The following is a 6,254-nucleotide window of genomic DNA, read 5'->3' on the forward strand; positions in this document are numbered from 1 at the left end:
ATATATATATATATATATATATATATATGGTAAAAACAAATATATATGTTTTTGCCATAGGGTGTGTGCACTCTCTGGAGAGAGAGAGGTAAAGTGAGAAATCATCCCCTGGTAAGGAAATGGCCACTCTGCGATCCTTTCTCCACTATTCTCTCAGGAGTTTGAGCATGCATGTACACACTCCTGGTGTGATTTTCAAGTCACCAGGTCTAGGACTTAAACTGTGGTCTGCCATGTGGGAATCCAGTACCTTAACCACCATGCCACCTGCTGGTCCTGATAAATATAATTTTTAAAATCTGTTTAAATTTACTGAAAATTAGAATACTAATATCCATTATACTTGTATGTAAAAACAGATTAGTTCACCCTTGCTGAAGTCATGTGATTATCCAAGTGGTTTTGGGTGGCTTGAGTAAGTGAGGCAGTGCAAGGCTTGCTTAAAGGTTAAAAAAAAAAAAGTCTTGATCATACAAAAACAAAATAACTAAGTACACACTGACATTTGGTTTCCATATGGATAGTTCCATGATTTTTTTTTTTTTAAGAGAGATTTTTGTTATAGGGCTAGCCAGAGAGACAGAAAGTGAGAAATCACCCCCCGGAGGCCATGGCCACATGGCAATCCCTTCTCCATTCTCCTTCAGGATTTTGGGCATGCACACATGTGCCTGGCGAGTTTTAAGCCATTGGATCTGGGCCGACTTGGGAGTCCAGTGACATAATCATTACACCATCTGCTGGTCCCAATAAGCATGAATTTTCATTTTTTCCCTATTTAAAAACTAACGATAAAATCTCACATCATCTTTGTGAAAAGAAAATGTAATAATTACTATGCCTGGGAGCTGGTTCCATTGTTGCAGAAAACCAGATACCAAGGAATGTAAAGCAGCACTCAGAGAGATTAGGAAAACTGTTTATTAGGCCAGTGGGCACTGAGGAGTTAACACACTGTATCTCCAGCCCCAGTTGGGGGTTGGACAGGGTCTTTTATGGGGGACTTGAGGAAGGGGAGGTCTCAGGATAGGGAATGGGCTCAGAACCCACCCTATGCAGCATCAAAGGGAGGAGAAGCAGGAAGTCTAATCTATTCAAGGTACTAATCTATTTAAGGTTTTTTATCCTGTAGCTCTAGGGAGGGGCAGTAAGTTTGCCAACTGGAGGGCAGAAACCTTAAGACAGCTATCATCCCTGAATTATTCATGAATTGGCTTCTTTCCATATCATCATAGCATAGTTAAGAAATCTGGATCCCACACTGATGACCAAAGTTAAATTCCAGGTCTTGGTGCAGGGTGCATGTGAGTGTGTGCCCCAAATGCTGACAGGATGGAGAATTGGGAGAAGAAGGGATTGTGGTGTAGGTGTTTTGTCCCTTTTCTGCTTTGTCTCTGTGGTGAATACACGTGATCCCTGACAACTTTAAAAAAAAAAAAAAAACAGCTGGTAGTTCATTTGGAGAGATTTCTAATTGGTCCTTAAGAACTTCATTTATTCCTTTTATTATTTATTTTTAACTGCCAGAGGGCACAGGTACTCAAGTGAGAGAGACAGAAAGACAGAGAGAGGTAGAAAGCACCTCAACAATGAGGTGTAATCACGCTGCAATCCCTTCTCAATTTCTCCATCCTATTCAGATTGGAAAATACACTCATACTTTCCCAGTGTTTTTCAGGCTCCTGGTGCCACAATTTGAACCAGCGTTGGCCATGTGAGATCTGGTTCCCTTAACTACCAGGCAATGCCCATTTACCCTTTTAAAAAGCCTATAAGGGGACCAGCAGTTAGCGTAATGGCTATGTCGCTGGACTCCCATGCAGTCAACCGCGGTTTGCGTCCCAGAGCAGGTGGCTTAAACTCACGCCGGGCGCGTGTGCGTGCATGCCCAAGATCCCGAGAGGAGAATGGAGAAGAAGGGCCATCCCCCCTTGGGGGTGATTTCTCGCTTTCTGTTTCTCTGTCTCTGTCTGTCTGGCAAATGCACATGCCCTATAGCAAAAACCTCTTCAAAAAAAGCCTACAAGGTGGCCAGCAGGTGGCATGGTAGTTAAGGTACTGCTGGATTCCCACATGGCCAACTGTGGTCCAAGTGAATCTGGCAGTTTGCTTTTTCACTTTCTCTCTGTCCTGTCTGTCCCTGTCTGTCTCTGTCTGTCTCTGGTGATCACGTGTGCTCTGTATCAAATCAATAATAACAATAAATAAAATTAAATAATTATTCTAAAACAACATGCCTATGAGGCTTATGTTCTTTCTACAATTCACAAAAGATGCAACAAGACAAAAAATTTACCCCCACTGGGCCAGCTGGTGGCATGGTGGTTAAGGGCCCTGGACGTCCACATGGCTAACTGCGGTTCGAGTCCCAGACCAGACAGCTTGCTTTCTTACTTGACTTCTTTCTCTTTGTCCCTCTCTGGTCAAATTAAAGGTAAATAAAATAAAAATAGCTTTTTAAAGAAAAAAAAATAAATTTACCTCCACCAAAAAAAAATGTATAACTTGGAAACAGCAGATGGTGTAGTGGTTATGTCCCTAGACTCCCACATGGCTGACTGTGGTTCAAGTCCCAGACTGGGTGGCTTCACACTCATACAAGGAGCATGTGCGTGCATGCCCAAGATGCCAGGAGGAGAGGGGAGAAGGTGTGGCCATCCCCCCTGGGGGGTGATTTCTTGCTTTCTGTCTTTCGAGCACACATGCCCTATAGCAAAAATCTCTTAAAAAAAAAAAAAAGTGTAACTCTGCTAGTGTTCATCATATATGTAAATAGCACCACTCAATTGATCAAGCCCCAAACACAGGAACCATTCTTGATTTTTCACTTGTCAAAAGACAAAACGTAGAACAAATTTAGTCTAAACACTTTAATTGGGCCAGCTGCTATGGCACAGGCTCTTGAAAGGCTGGAAGCCACATGGTGATTGTGCTTCAGATCCTGGGTCAGTCCAAGAAAATACTTGGAGTCTATCTGGATGCCCAGGATTCTGAAGAGCCAGAGGTCAGGGGGGAGGGGATCAGTGTGACAGACCCTGCTGAGTGTTCTGTCTTTATTATGTGTGCACATGCTATGATAAAAAACAAACAAACAAACAAACAAAAACAACAACAACAACAAAAAAAAAAACAGTAATTCTCAGCCTGCTCTGTGGCCTGGTGGTTAAGACAGCTGGATTCCACATAGCTGATTGTGTGGTTGGATCACAGACCTTCTGATTTGAGGAGCATCTCAGGTTCATGCGTGTGCATGTCCCAAATCCAGAAAGGAGGGAGCTATGGAGAAGAAGAAAATGTGGAGTAACCATTTTCTTGGGGGATGCTTTCTGTTCTCCCTCTCTCTTTCTGTCTCTAAGGAGCACATGAGTCCTCTAGAAACAAACACCCCAAAATACTCAATGCCCAGGACTCAGAAAAGAGACAGGAGGGCTGACTTCTTAGCCTCGTGGTTGAAGGGAGCAGGATCCCACGTGGCTGAATGCAGTCTAAATTCTGACCCAGCAAGCTTGAAAAACACAGAGTGCATATGTAGGTGTGACTGAAATTTCAATAGGATGAAGAATTAGAGAAGAGACTGTGGCAGGACCACACAGCATTGCGGAGTGCTTTCTCCTTGTCTCCATCTTTCTCTGGTGAGCACACTCACCCTCTAGCAATTAAAAAATAAAAAATAAGAAACCAGCGAATGCTATGATGATTAAGGTGCTGGGCATTCTCACATGGCGGACCATGGTTTGAGTCCCGGACCTAGTGGCTTCCTTTCTCACTTTCCCTCTTTCTCTCTCTGGTCAAATTAAAATAAATGAACGGATAAATAAAATTAAATAAAATAATTTTTTAAAACATAAATAAAAACACATGAAATTGAAAAGTGTAATATAAAAAAGAGGTGGCCAACAGGTGGCGTGGATGTTAAGGCAGATGAACAGCACAAGGCTGAATGCAGAGTTTGAGTTCTGGAGGAGAAGGGATTGTGATGTGGCCATTCCCCTTTAGGGGTAATTTCTCACTTTTCCTCTCTTTTTTTAGGATATTATGACATATATTTTATATATTTTATAATTAAACAAAATGAACCATATAAAAAAAACAAAAATAATATAATGTGCCTATTGTTATGAAAAAAGGCACCATCTTGTAGAAACAAAAAGTGCAATTAAAGCAAACACTGAAAGCTATATTTTATAGAATTACAAAGTTATTACCATTATTAATTATCAGTAAGTTATTCAAGAATAAGCTAATGATCACACATTTTTCGCCAAGGTAATATAACTAATTTTTCCACTATCACTTACTTACAAAGTAACAGGAATATTTTCACATGATCTTTCTGTTTCCAGTTTATCTAATGAGCAGGGACTACCATCCTTTTTCATAGAGTTTGGTAATTCTTCAGTATACTCCTCTAAATTTCTCTTGGCCTTTAGGATAAGCAGTGGGACCAGCAGTTAGCATAATGGCTATGTCGCTGGACTCCCACGTAGTCAACCACGGTTCGAGTCCCAGACCTGGTGACTTAAACTCACGCCGGGTGCATGTGTGCCCAAGATCCTGAGAGGAGAATGGAGAAGGGATTGCGGCGTGGCCATCCCCCCTGGGGGGTGATTTCTCGCTTTCTGTCTCTCTGTCGCTGTCTGTCTGTCTGGCGAGCGCACATGCCCTATAGCAAAAACCTCTCCAAAAAAGAAAAAAAAAAAAGTATAAGTAGTTCAATTTTGTCACCTAATTTTAAAAGATTATATTAGGTCCTTAAGAAAAAAAAATGCAAAGCACAACATAATCTCACAAGGTCAATAAAAATTCAAACAATTTGGAGTATATACACATTTATAACAGTAAATTATGTTAATATGTAACATTCCAAGCAAAGAAAACAGAGAGAAAAAAGACATTTTCTAGTTTAAAAAAATGCTACATATTTGAAAATGAGAAGTGTTCATAAGAACTTATCAATACATCAAAAATAAAATATAAAAGCTAGATATTAAATCAAATTAATAGCACATCCTTTAGTTTAGAAAAACAGATTACTAAAAAAAAAAATATTACCACTGAATGGCTTTTGGGATTGTCCTGGGAGAAGTGAATTCTCACACTAACATTGGCTATGTTCAGAATCACATTTGTATTCATTCACTAATCTTTTATTATCACTCAAGGAATTTGGAAATTTTGAGGGTTCTAAAGAATACTCAAAATGATCTAATTTATTCACAAGCTCAGAAGTTCTTTGTGCCTGATAACTATGTCTAAGGGAACACTGATCTTTAAATAGTTTATGAACCCTTTGACTATTTGCATCAGGTAGCAAGTCTTGATTGTGGAGCCAGACTGGGTATTTAAAATCAGGTATACTAGTAATCCCTGAAACATTAAGGTCAGTCAGATTTCTGGCTAGTGAGCCAACTTGGATAATTCTTTGCAAGACTGTTCTGAACTGTCCTTGAAAGATGATTTCTTAGGAAAAGATACAGATGATTCAGAAATGCATTTATTAATCCTAGTCGTAAGTTTTGGGTTTTTTAGCCTACTACACTGATCTCCATTTATATTTGTGTATACAACAGGAATAACTAAACTATCCTTGTCCATGTGTGTGGAGGGTTCTTGAAAATTTGGATTCGTTTCTGTGTTCAACGAACTCAGTCTTTCAAAGCATTTCTTTTTTTTTTTTCTCATTCAGTGATCGGGTCCAAAATAAGTGAAAGAAAATGATCAATCTGCTGGGAGTTTTAGTAGGATCATCAGTTGATAGGCTAATAGAGTCTATATCATTCATAGTCTTCTAGAGAATATGGAGTTGGAGTGCTTTTCATGATCAGGATTTTCAAAAGCATTGTGTGCTTTATATATATAGTTGGAGAATGTGGCATATTTGTAGAACATTTGTCAATATTAATTTGTCCAGTACTTGTACCAGGATATATTTGGCTTAGATCAAAATCATCAATATAGGCTTGTAGAACCTGTGAAGCAGAACATTTCCTCCACAAACACTTCAGTCCAAATCTCCGAAAGCAAATCCATCATGCCAAAGGACAGAGTGTTAAATTTATGGGAAGAAATCTCAGCTATTCACTAGGGCCACGGAAGAGAGAAAAATGCATACTTCTCAACCCTAGGCCCAAAGCCCCAGCCTGTTAGCAGACTGAAGATGCGACGCCACTCCTCTCTCTCTCTCTATCTCTCTGGCAAGTGCTAGTGGCTCTATAGCAAAACTTCAAAAAAAAAGTATAAAAAAATGAAAGATT

General features: G+C 39.8%; 1 pseudogene; it reads right to left on the reverse strand.

The window, feature by feature from the left end:
• Window positions 1–4,298: 4,298 nt before the first annotated feature.
• LOC102483113 (lung adenoma susceptibility protein 2-like) lies at window positions 4,299–6,020 on the reverse strand (annotated as a pseudogene).
• Window positions 6,021–6,254: the final 234 nt, after the last annotated feature.

The sequence above is a fragment of the Tupaia chinensis genome, unplaced genomic scaffold (genome assembly GCF_000334495.1).
Source record: "Tupaia chinensis unplaced genomic scaffold, TupChi_1.0 Scaffold000407_4, whole genome shotgun sequence".
NCBI lineage: Eukaryota > Metazoa > Chordata > Mammalia > Scandentia > Tupaiidae > Tupaia > Tupaia belangeri.